The sequence below is a fragment of the Siphateles boraxobius genome, unplaced genomic scaffold (genome assembly GCF_051911475.1).
Source record: "Siphateles boraxobius isolate OS27281-9 unplaced genomic scaffold, OSU_SipBor_1 214, whole genome shotgun sequence".
NCBI classification, from domain to species: Eukaryota; Metazoa; Chordata; class Actinopteri; order Cypriniformes; family Leuciscidae; genus Siphateles; species Siphateles boraxobius.
The window spans coordinates 374,249-388,084 of NW_027508827.1; positions in this window are offsets into that span (position 1 = coordinate 374,249).

Here is a 13,836-nt window from a genome sequence, read left to right on the forward strand (position 1 = left end):
TTAAATGTCGTGATATGTATTTGTAAGCAACGTATAACTGCAAATTAAAATGTATATGCTCTATATTAATGTACAGACGAAATATGTTTAGACAATTTTCGTATACTAGTTTTGGGTAGATTATAAATAAAATATACTTATAAATATGCTATACATTTAATCTAGTTTAAGGTAAAAATTGTATAATCTATCCAAACCTAGTGAACGAAAATTGTCAAAAATAGACAAATAGTTTTGGATAGATTTATGCATTTTTTACTGTAAACTAGACTAAATATATAGTCTTTTGTCAAAAATAAAGTAGGTAACGTTATGTTGAATTATCTACTGATGTTATAGTGTTTGTTCCAATTCAAATACTTTGAAATATGTTTGATAAAACGTATACTTTTACAAAGACAGATTACGCTTGAACTACTGTTAAAATTGTAATTCTGTTTGACTTGTATGTGAAAACTTTAATAAAATGGCAAAACATTTATATTATAAACAAAATCTTACCCATTAAATATTTTTTTATTGTGTTTTATTAGTGACGAATTTGGGGAGAGAATAAATATTCCAAAACTTTGTGAAAATACAGTATGAGAATTAACTGTGTCCTCTAAGATGTTTTCTGAAATACTCTTAGAAAAAGTCTTAAATGTTGGACTGATATGCCCATTAATTTTAAGAGTTTATCCTAAATTGGCACATTTTTAGTCATAAATTTTTTTTTAATACGGCCCCTGATCTGTATATTTCTGTCTATAAAATAGATGTAGAATTTGAAATATTCTTCTTTATCTCTTTTTTTAGGTTGAAGCAATAAAGACAGAAAAAGAGGTAAGTTTATGTTGAAGCAGAAAACCTTTATCGTACGTTGTTTCTCAAACGAAATCAATTGTACTAGGAACTAGTTTGAGCACAAACTAGGGCTGCTCGATTATGTAAAAAATCATAATCACAATATTTTTGGTCAGTATTGAAACCATTATTATGAATCTCAAATACATTAAAGGGATAGTTCACTTTGAAATTATTTTTTGATATGTTTTAGCTTACCTCAAGGGCATCCAAGATGTAGGTGTCTTTGTGTCCACAGTATTTTAAATTTTGATATTTTTAGGTCAAACCGTTCTTGTCTGTCAGTCATATAATGCAGGCCTATGGTCAACCACCTCAAGAGCATGCACAGAGAAGTCCAAATTAAACATGATTTAATGACTCGTAAATGTAAGTACACATTGATGGCCTAAGAGACGAAACGAGCGGTTTGTGTGAGAAAACGAACAGTATTTATATCGTTTTTACCTCTTGTAACCACAGCCACGTCGAAGTGATCTGAGGGCGCGGGCGCTTCGGTCTTTTCCGGAAAGTGCCGTAAGTGATCTCTCGCGCGTGTACGTGTTCTCGCGCGTGTTCCACTTTTTTTGGGAAATAGGCTCATTTTACAACTCCCCCAGAGTTAAACAGTGGACTCTAACCGTTTTTGAATCCATTCAGCCGATCTCCAGGTCTTTAGAAGAATGTTACATTGACTGGTCCCATTGACTTTCATAGTATATCTTTTTTCCTACTATGGAAGTCAATGGGACCAAAAACTGTCTGGTTACTGACATTCTTCTAAAGACCCAGAGATTGGCTGAATGGATTCGAAAGCGGTAAAAATCAACTGTTTTACTCTGGTGTAGTTGTAAAATTAGCCTATTCCCAAAAAAAGTGGAGTATCCCTTTAAAACAGTGTTTGATTATTGCAATTTTAATAACTCACTGTAAATCCTGTCCAGCCAGCAACACATGTGACACATGCGTGCAGTGCGCAATATTTTATTTATTTATTTATTAGAGAAGGAATGGCGGAAGGCATTGGCTTTTTGCTTTTAAAGGTATAGTTCAATTTAAAATGAAAATTCTGTCATCATATACTCACCCTCAAGTTGTTTTAAACCTGTATGAATTTCTTTCTTCTGCTTAACACAACATATTTTTTGAAGAATGTCAGTACCCAAACAGTTAACTGGAGCTGTTTGGTTACTGACATTCTTCAAAATATCTTGTTTTGTTTTTAGCAGAAGAAAGAACCATCAACTTTGAGGGTGAGGGTCAACTTGAGAATTTTCATTTTGACTATCCCTTTAAAAGACAAACAAATTTTACATGCTTTTAAAGTGATTTTAACATGCTTTTTACGTGCTTTTAAAGTCCTTTTAAATTTTTTAAAAAAGTTAAAAGGACTTTTACGTGCTTTTCCCAAATCACTGAAGTGACCTCGACGTCCACGTTAGCAATAGACATTCCCGAAAATTCTTCTCCTGATTCACAAATACTTCGTAAACGTCAGATTTGATAGTGAAATGTGAGTGTTAATGAATTCCAACCAGTCGTAAATGGGACGCACGTGGACGCTCATAAATACTGCCCATTGACGACTATATGGGCATCATATTATTATGACACCAAGCGAAGGATTTCAACATGTCTTGTCAAAAGTGAATGAAAAAGAAAAAAAATCAGATGCAGAAATTGAGGTTGTACATCTAAAGTATATTCACATAGCCTAGCCTATTCTCCATGGTTCGCTTCATAATAATTCTATGGCGTTTCTCTTCCAGCTGAGTCAGCGTCACCTTTTTTGCACGTTCGTTCTCCCGCCCTTCAATCAATGTAGCAGTTTCCGGAGAGCGTTTTTTTTTTTTTTTTTTTTTTTACTTTGTAAATTATTATAATATTTTTATTGTTTTTTACTTAGTAACGGATGTGATTTAAAATGTAGCGAAGTACAATACTTCAAACAAAACGTACTTAAGTAAAATTACAGATTTTAAAAAATACTTGAAAAAGTAGAATTACACAAAAAAACTACTCAACTACGTAACGCGAGTAAATGTAATTCGTTACTTTCCACCTCTGCCAAGAAGGCAGCACATAGATACACATTAACAGACAACAAGCAGACAGGGATGCATAGAAATATAAAAAATACAGAAAAAAATGTTTTAACATTCAATCTGAGAGAGTTATGGCTTCGGAAGGGGCGGATGTGCGCGTGTCATCCAGAACACAAGCCAAAATAAGAGTGTTCTTGCAAAAAAAGAACATATACTAGAACATACTATTTTGGTGATTGTTGGGAGCCAATATTGAAATTCAATTAATTGCACAGCCCTAGCTGAAACCCCTCTTCATCATTACACCAACAAGTACTGATGACTGATTTTTGTTTTAATTTGAAAATAAAGTATAATCAATCAAATTTATGCTATAGTCCAACTACGTCACGTAAACCTTGACTAATGCATGACTCTTTCAGTGACATTCTATTCATACATAGATTTAGAGCTTTGAGAACTGTTGGCATAGCAAAACATTTTATTGTGAGGAAGGACATTTCAGAATCGAATTCAGGATCAAACTATGTATTACAGATGGCTTATTTAAAAGCATGGCGCAAAAGGAAGGCAGAGATGGATCAGTTCCTGCATTCTGACAGTGATGATGACCATGAAAGTCAGAGATCAGTTCACGATAGATCAACCTGTGGCTTACATAACCAGGCTGACAGTGCAAGCAGTTTTGAATGCATTTATTCAGCAACTGAAAGTTCAACAGATGAATCAGACTTTGACACTGATGTAGAGAATGCGTCTTCTGATTCAGAAAAAGAAGTTCTAAATGATGATGCTGAATTGGATGTTCCCGATTTAGAAGAGAACTTAAGACAATGGTCTACAAAGAACAAAACCACACAAAGATCCTTAAATGAATTACTGACAATATTAAGAAAGCAAGGACACCTGCTACCAAAGGATGCAAGAACACTCCTTGCTACACCACGAGCCGTAGGATCTGAGCCAAAATGTGGTGGGCAATATATTTATTATGGGTTGGAAAAGGGGATTTGCCATTTACTAACTCAGAAAATGACTTTCAGACATGATCATGATTCAATAAACCTCAGCATCAATATTGATGGTGTCCCACTCTTTAAAAGCAGCAAAGTCCAGTTCTGGCCAATACTTGCGAAGTTTCACAACTTTGAGCCATTTGTGGTAGCTCTCTTTTGTGGAGACAAGAAACCGTATCCTCTTGAAGAATATCTTGATGATTTTTTGATGGAGTGTAAACATCTCACAGACAATGGTATAATTCACGAAGAGAAGACCTACACAGTTAACATTCAAGCATTGATCTGTGACGCACCAGCAAAAGCTTATCTGAAGCGCATTAAGAATCATAATGCCTATCACAGTTGTGAGAGATGCATCACCAAAGGTGCTTATGTCACAAGAAGAGTGGTATTCAATGAACAGGGATGCCCCTTGCGAACAGATGAAGCTTTCAGTGCAGTAGAGTACAATAACCATCAAACTGGAACCAGCCCCTTCATTGCTGCTGGAATTTCTTGTGTTAGCTCATTTGTCCTGGACTATATGCATATGGTCAACTTGGGAGTAGTTCGACGGATGTTAATATTCTTGACTCGGGGCCCAACACTTTGCCGCTTATCTGTAAGGCAAAAGGAACAAATATCGCAAAAGCTAAATGGACTAAGAGGAAAAATGCTTAGTGAATTTGCTCGGCAGCCCCGCGGTCTAGAAGAGCTGGACAGGTGGAAGGCCACAGAATTTCGGCAGTTTTTGTTGTATACTGGACCAGTTGTATTAAAGAATGTGTTATCTCCTGAAAGATACTACCATTTCCTGTCTTTGACAGTAGCCATGTCAATTATGTTGGACTCTGATGAGAGCACTCGCAATGCATACCTTCAATATGCCCATGAACTCATCTCACACTTTGTCATCCGCTGTGCTGACCTGTACGGAAAGTATTTTTCAGTATACAATGTACATGGACTGATTCACCTTCATGAGGATGTCCGCCACTTCAATTGCTCATTGAATGACATTTCTGGTTTCCCTTTTGAAAACCATCTCCAACAAATAAAGAAAAATGTACGGAGTGGGAAAAATCCCCTTGCACAGGTGACCAGGCGATTATCAGAGATTGAATATGCAAACGCTAGCAAGAGCAAAACACAGCCTGAAGCACGGCCCCGAATGTTTGTTTCTACAAAGGAAAAGGACAGTTGTTTTCTCTTGCGAGGTGAAAGATTTGCTTTTATCAGAGAAAGAAGAGGAGATGGGATTGTGTTATGCGATGTCCTGCACCAGCGTAACACATCAGCGTTGTTTGAAAAGCCATGCAGCTCAAAACTGCTAAATATAGTGTACACAAGAAATGGACGAGGCAGGATGAAAAGACGACAACTGCTTGAAACTGATCTGCTCCGCAAGGTGGCCTGCCTCCCTCATGAAAATGGTGGTTCTGTCCTCATACCTCTCCTCCATGGTATAGAACACAGAATTTGAAGGTTGGCAGTTTAATCTTAATTAACCTCTTTGTAGATGTACCATTGTATATTTTTTCATAACTGAGTTCAGAGCACTTAAAGGTGGATTCAACAATGTTAAACAATGTTTGAAATTTGGCAGATGGTGCACAAAACACAGCCAATCATTAGTAAGGGGCATATATACTCACAATGATGTGGTGTGGTGGAGGGGAATAATTCATTTCTGGTGGCATTTTTGTTTGTAGCAGTTTTATAGATAAGTAGTGTGGAAAAGTGCTAACACTTTATGAATGTGATTTTACTTACCAGATCATGGTGTATGCCAGGGCTGTGTGGGTGGAGCATGGCAAGGAAGTGGAGAGAACTGCCCCAGACAACTGGATTGATGTCGACAACAAAACTATTAGATGGCCAAAAAAAGGGGAAAAGGCAGCTTTCCTCAATCAACACCCCCCTCAGGATGACTGGATGACATTCACCTTGGTGAAGCGTAAAATGACCTCTGGTAAGTTTTTGCAAATGATCTAATGAGATTCATTCCTCTGTCAAAATAAAAATTGTAAGGCAAAAATTGTCAGGTGAGCACCCTTATTAAGATGCTAGTAGTATGGTCATTTTTATTGTACGGTAATTGTAGTGTCTGTGTCTTTAACCTTACAGTTAACATTCATGAATGTGATGATTATGACATGACGAGCTGTGTTGAGGAGGAGGAAAAAAATGAGGAAGTACAAGGAAGGAAAAAGACCAAACGCAAGTTTGATGACTATGTTCTCGGTATGCTTCTATGATAATTGTTCAGAATCAAATTCTATACACTGAATTCATTTGAGGCACTCTAGTTTTAGGTCACTTAAAAAAAAGTAAATGTTAATTTGTACAATTACAGAATCTGACGATTTGGAGGAAGAAGAGAACGTGACTGGTAGTGATTTCCCAAGCTGTTAACATTGCACACCTATGTAGTTCTTATAGAATTGCAATGTTTTAATATTACAAATGCTTTTTTTATGACTGGTACTCCCATTTATTTAATAAACTGCATCTGTCTAGGTGCCATTATCAAGGCGCCCTCTTTTCCCATTCCACCAACAAAGGTGACAAAGTCCATCCAGATGGAGTCTGCTAGCAAAAAAGTCACTGGTAAGTATCCCTCACTTGAATCTACTAATTTCTTACATCTTTTTGCATATTTATAACATGAACGTAGTTACAAAATGCAGCATTAACAGGTCTAACTTTGAACATCTGTTTAAGGATAACAGTAGCATAATTTTCTAATTAGCTTCTTGTCAGCAGTTTAAACCGACATGGAGACTTTTACATATGTGGTACTTTTTGTTTTCAGAATTTCAAAAAAAAGTTTTGACAAAGCTAGTTGACATCCACCTCGAGGTGAGAAGGCTGGGGAGAAGCGAGCCTCCCCTGTCGTCTGCCCACATCGAGCAGCTAGAAACGATGGACGAGTTTAAAAGAGAGGAGGAACGCCTCAAAGATAAAGATGCCTTTGAGTCCCTGGTATGCACAATCTAGAAGTGATATAATTTTATGCACCATTTAATTTATAAATATTATTCTGTGGTATATAAGTCAGCACTTGTTAAAGGCTATTGTTTTTCTAACATGTCAGGAATGTTACACCCTCTCTTTAAAGGTGCTTCAACTCAGCAGAATTGGAGGGAGAGATCTGAGAGATGGAATACATAAAATTTTAGACAGGTATTTTTAACAAGATCCCTACATATAGGAACATGTTACATGCAGAACACAAAACGCGTTACAGTTATTGTCACAGTTTGCTGGTCGACGGAGGATCTGACGCATCTTAACCAACTTATACTAAACACTTTATTCACTAGACCACTGTCCGAAACAAGAAAGCTGTGGAAAAATAGAAAAAGCTCCAGAAAACTGCATTGACGGCCATTTTCATATTTCATTTAAAAAAAATTAAACAAATGTAAGTTGCCTCTGTCATCCGCCCATATAGTGCAGCTGGAGACAATGGAGGAGATTAAATGCTTATTAATTATCTGAAATGCAATCATGAGTCCTCTAAGAAATTTGATGTGTAAGGTATAAAGAGGAGGGGATTTCACAAGTGCAGGGACAGGAAAGTATGTCATTGAAGCTATAAAATGGTCAACTCTGTTGTTTTCTGGAATCGATTAAACAGAACCACATCTCTTTAGTCTACTCTTGGCACTCTCACCCATGCTACAGTTCCTGTAGATTACCACACACGTGTCATTTCTAATTGGTGAATTTGTTTCCTCAGGCTCTTCACCAACCGGCTAATGTCGAGTTTTAACATGAAGGGGAAGGGGAAGAAGCAAAAACTGCCTCTAGAATCAACCAAAACGTTTGAAGCAATTAAAGGTACACAGCAGTTTCCCACGTCATTTAAGTTTAACACTAACTCGCTTGTTTTCACTACCTCAACATATTCTAGTGTCAGTGTTAGCAAAAATATTGCAGTCTTACACCTTCCTAACATACAGCGAAGCGAGTTTACAGAACCAGTCTTCAGTCAGGTGTATGCTGCCATATACCACAACAGTCACCATGGGTCTGTGCAGTATTGCCACTTAGTTGATATTTGACAGGAGGAATAAGGAACTTCTCACCTGGATGTTTTCACATAAAAAAGATTGTATGTGAAGTCATTGCAATGTAACACTGGTTTTCTATATATATATAAAAATGTATATATTTTTTTGTTTTTGTTCAACTCTTGCAGCTGCTGTCTTGAAATGGGACGCAAATGCGACTGAGGCTACAATCAAGCTCCATGCCGCAGACCACCTAAAGCATGCGCCGGGAAGGAAGGGAGGGCCTGGGCACACGGGTTTAAAAATTATATAATTTAGGGGATATTATTATAATTTTTTTTTTATTAAATTAATTTTATTTATTCATCAGAATGTTCAGCGCTGAGAAGAATGGGAGGGGGAGGGCATACAGGGGTGGTGAAATTTTGTGTAGTTAAGGGTAAATTCTATCTTATATTCTATATTTTTGTTCACTTGCTTTTTGTTCATTGTTTCAAGTTTGTTTTAGTAATCAGCCTGTTCAGATTTTGTTTAAATCATTAAAGATGTAAAAAAAAACAACAACATTGGCATTTCAAACTATTTATTTATATTTTTGTCCTTTTTAATAGATCAGATGTCATTTATTTCCAATAAGGATACTAAAATGTATTTGCATATCAGGTGCGGGGATAGGTCATTTATTTACAATTTTAAAGCAGTAGTGCACACTGCTTTCACTATGACTCGAGTGAGTTTTATTGTATACCATGTGGTCATCCAACCAACCTTGTAACCTGATGAAGGTTTGATGACCAAAACATGGTCAAATAAAGCTAATAGGGTTAGAGGATAAGACAGGCCTCATTAACAATTAAAATAATACAGTTGATTTGTGACATCTGAAATCAAGAAATATGTCAACAAATTGTGTGAATGTCCTCTAGACATCTGTAGGTGACATTGAAATGACTTAAAAACTTTTATTTAGAACCCAGTAAAGATGTTGGACGTCAATAATGATAATTTTAAAAGTTCAATGTGTACGTCTATAGTAAACATTAAAAAGTAAACATTAAAAAGATGTTGCAAAAACTTTCATTCTGGCTCTTCAGTGGACGTCTTTTGAACGTTCACGTTTTGTCACTTGGACCTAAACAGTGAACGTCAAAAAGACGTCTAAAAAAGACGTTGCAAAAACTTTCATTCTGGCTCCTCAGTGGACGTCTTCTTAACATTCACTTTTTATGTCACTTGGACGTCCATAGTTAACGTTCAAAAGACGTCTAAAATAGACGTTCAAGCTGACTCTTCATTGGACGTCTTTTGAACGTTCACTTTTTATGTCACTTGGACGTCAACATTGAACGTCAAAAAGACGTCTAAAAAAGACGTTGCAAAAACTTTCATTCTGGCTACTCAGTGGACGTCTTCTGAACGTTCAACAAAGACGTTGTAATTACGTCGTTTTGACGTGTCCGTGTTTGCTGGGATAATTACACCCCTAGTTTTGAAGTATATTTTTATCAATAGACAACGTTGTTTAATACCTCGTCGTGTGTGTGTTTCGGCGGAAGACATGGGACGAGGGCTACTGGTGATTGCAGGGGAAAACACGCTGGTCTCTGTTGCCTGCACATCATTGGGGCCATTCATTTCATCAGTAAAAACACGTTGAAAAAAGTTAGTTTGTTTTATCACTGCAAAGAGTTTAATACAATATCATGTAGAGGTGTGATAATTTACCTTCAACCGACTGGTCCTCAGATTCATGAATGGATTCCAAAAATGCAATTGCCGAGTCTTTTGTCACCGCTGCTCCAGAGAATGCCGGCCTGTGTCCCAACAACGTGTCCAGGCGGTCAAACCACTTGTTAGTACGCCGATCGGATCCGCTTCTATTGTTGTGATCCTTGACTTTTTTGTAGTCTTGTTTTAATTTTTTTAACTTCTCTCTGCACTGTTTTCCAGTGTGAACAATGCCCAGCTCGTATAACCGACTCGATATTTTCAGGTATACCTTTTCATTGCGGATTGCCGTTTCCAGTTCCCGCTGGATTTCTTCTTCCGCAAATACGCTTATTAAAGCCTGGACCTCGTCGTCGGTCCAGCGGTCTTATTTTTTGGTAAACTCCATATTAATTTCCCGACAACTCTTTACTGCACGAAGCCAGGAAGCGAGGTTTTTAAAAATGGCGGCTAAAATAAAATGCTGTGTGGAGTCAACCAATCAATTGTGACTTGAGCTCAACCAATCAGCATGTTCAGCGCACAAGTCCCACCCCGAAAGTTCCTGAACTCTGAAAAAGTACTACCTCGCCAGCAGGGACTTTCTGGGGGGGGAATTTTTACCCGGAACTTCATATATGGCTCGTTTCCACTGAGCAGTACGGTACAGTACGGTTCGGGTCGGGTCAGTAAACCATGATCCAGCTAGCGTTTCCACCGCCAACAGTACCCTACTTGATAGGCGTGGTGTTTGCCGGAAAGAAGCGATCAACGTGATTTTCGCGCGAAGAATAAAGCGACAAAGTAAACACTAATGGATGGCATACAGCAGATCTTGTCCTTGCTTCTCGTCATGTTTGTCACAAGAAGACAAGCGCCGAGATTAGGCATTTCTCAATACCAAGCATGTAAAGTTCTCAGCAGAAGGACTCCCGAGGACGCGAGTCCGGTAATTCTCCAAATGGAACAGCGCGTTCTTGAAAGCGTCACTCAGCTCGCTCTGCATGTACATTTTAGGCAACAATAAAACGAAATATGTTATAAAACACCACTCTGCCTCTTTTCGTTTTCATTTAAATAAATTTTAAACATTATAGGCACACAAATGTGGTTCAGGCAATGTATAGACCTGATTATATACATGTTTAACGTTAGCCTATTTATAACAAAACGAAATATAAAACACAACCCTGCATCTTTTCGTTTAAATTAAAAAAAATATTAAACATATTCCAGGCAATATGTGCATTTGTACAAATGTTGCAATAAACAACATTACAGTGATAATCTTGTAATAAAAAATGACAAAACTCAACCCTATTTCTTTTTGTTAAATTTCAGTTCTATCAGTAATAGCAATTATAAAAGTATAAGTAAAAGGTAACGTTACAAGAAGCTATACAATAAGAAATAAAGCAAACAATTCAGTCAAATATACAAATTCAGCGCTAGTCTAACGTTAACTTTACAACGGAAAAGTTATAGCCTAAATATATGAAACTTCACTCAGCCCTCAGCCAAAACGATTGGCCAGGGAACGAATTATCGATTCACGAGACCAAAGATCACCCGTTAGATATACACAAGACGAATTACCACTAGCTGCTACAGAGTCAGCGGCAAACGTCAGAACGACTAGCCGAGGAAAGGCTGTTCCAGGTGGGGAACATGAGCGCCGAGCGCCCGGTGATTGCCTAGAATGGATCAAATTATCATAAATCATTATAAATAAACCGCAGATTTGAGCTTTAAACAACTACATTCTCGCCTCAAAAACTCTTAAAACTACATTTCGTGAAAGAATAACCGTAGTATTATATTCCAACTGTATATTAAAAAATGGCGCTTCTTATGTTGCCATTCCCCTAGCGCAAGTGACGATCTCTGTCAACCAATCAGCGTTCTGCAGTGAGTCTAGCTCCACCCTTTAGTACCGTACCACTGTGCTAGGTACCCCAACGGAAGGGTACCCAAAAAGTGGTACGGTACGGTTCGGCTTTTTGGTACCATTCACAACTTTTGACAGTGGAAACGCAAATAATTGCGTACCGTACCGAACTGTACCGTACCGTACCGCTCAGTGGAAACGAGCCATTAGACCCTGGTAGAGGTCTGCACTCCCGCGGGTGACGCAAAACAGTGCGGCGCGGGACAAATTTTTAAAGGTCATTGCGGGAGCGGGCGGGATGATGAGGTGCACTTGCGGGTGCGGGCGGGAGGGATGATACGCTGCACTCCCGCAAATTAAATATGAGTATAAAGTAAAATATATAAATGATTAAAGTAGCGTACATAATTTGTAGTTGTGAGGGAGATTCTGATTGGCAGCAATAAAAACGTTTTAAGCAGCCTAAACTTGTGAATGTTGTCGGGTAGGGCGGGGCCTAATCTCACGCACACTTGTTTAGAGACAATTCCTTTCCTGCTGCTCCGAGTTCGAATTCGAAAGCTAGTTCAAGTTCAAAATAGACAGCATGGACGAGGAACAGAGCGCCTCTAGTGCTTCAGATAAAGTACTGTTGTGAATATTATGCTGTTCGTAATATGGGACCAATAAATATGTTACCAAGTATTGGTAAGGAATTTTGTGTGCACGCATTTTTTTCCCCAAGACCTTTCGTCAGACAGAAAGTGCGGGCGGGAGCGGGACATTATATCACAGATGCGGGCGGGAGCGGTACTAAAAATGACAAATCTTTGCGGGAGCGGGACTGAACACTGCGGGAGCGGGCGGGAGCGGGTCTGAAAATTGTGTCCCGCGCAGACCTCTAGACCCTGCGGTGTAAACACACCGAGTACCACCCCAAAGTTCCTAGTTCCTGGGGAAAGTTCCTGCGGTGGAAACGCGGCTATAGTGGACATGCAGTGCAACAATCATTTTTCCATTTAGTTTGTTAGTCCGAGTTGTCAAATAGTTTTTTTCTTCCTTGAGAAAAGTTTATAGTTAAAGCAGTTTATTAAGCTAAAAAAAAACTATAAGAATTTGCCTCAGAAATTTTTTTATTTTATTTCGGCAGGCAATACATGTTAGACATTCCTGACGTTGTCAAAGTTCAGATTCACTTTTGGGACTATAGCTATAATGGGATTGAACATTGTCAGATGGCGAAAGAGATTCACAGACAAGTTTTATATTTTAGAATTTTTATTTATATTGATCTATTTGCATTTTATACGTGGATTTATGTTGGTGTCTTCAATTTTATTTGTACACTTTGTATTTGTATGTAAGTTTTGCTTACATATTTTTCATAATTGTGTCAGTCATGATAGTCCCAGATATAGTAATGCACATTGAAGGTCAAAATTACTTTGACTAATTATATTTAAAAACCAAAGGTGAATAAAGTTAATTAAAGTGACTTGAGTAGTTTTTTTTTTTTTTTAACAGAGCAACTAAGTTCCAGTCGTTAAGTACAATCAACACAAATGGATTACATTAGCAAAGCTTATTTCTGTTTAATAAATTGAACTTAATCAGGTCATGTTAGTTCAAGCTATAGTCATTAAATTCAAGACAATAATTGTTGTTATAAGATCGTTTTAACTCAACCATATGAGAACATCACAAGGACGTTCCATGAACGTTGTTCTAAGAACTTTTTCACTCAACATTATGAGAACATCACAAGAAAGTTCAGTGAACGTTGCTATAAGAACGTTTTCATTCAACATTACGAGAAAATCACAAGGACGTTCCATGAACGTTGTTCTAAGAACGTTTTCACTCAAAATTATGAGAACATTATGAGAACATCACAAGAACGTTCAGTGAAAGTTGTTATAAGAACGTTTTCACTCAACAGTATGAAAACATCAGTCAAGAAGAAATAACATCACAAGGACGTTCTAAAAACTTTGTTCTAAGAACATTTTCACTCAACATTATGAGAACATCACAAGAACGTTCAGTGAAAGTTGTTCTAAGAACGTTTTCACTCAACATTATGAGAACATCACAAGAACGTTCAGTGAAAGTTGTTCTAAGAACGTTTTCACTAAACATTATGAGAACATCACAGGAACGTTCAGTGAACGTTGTTATAAGAACGTTTTCACTCAACCGTATGAGAACATCACAAGGACGTTCCATGAACGTTGTTCTAAGAACGTTTTCACTCAACATTATGAGAACATCACAAGGACGTTCAGTGAATGTTGTTATAAGAACGTTTTCACTCAACATTACGAGAAAATCACAAGGACGTTCCATGAACGTTGTTCTAAGAACATTTTTAGTCA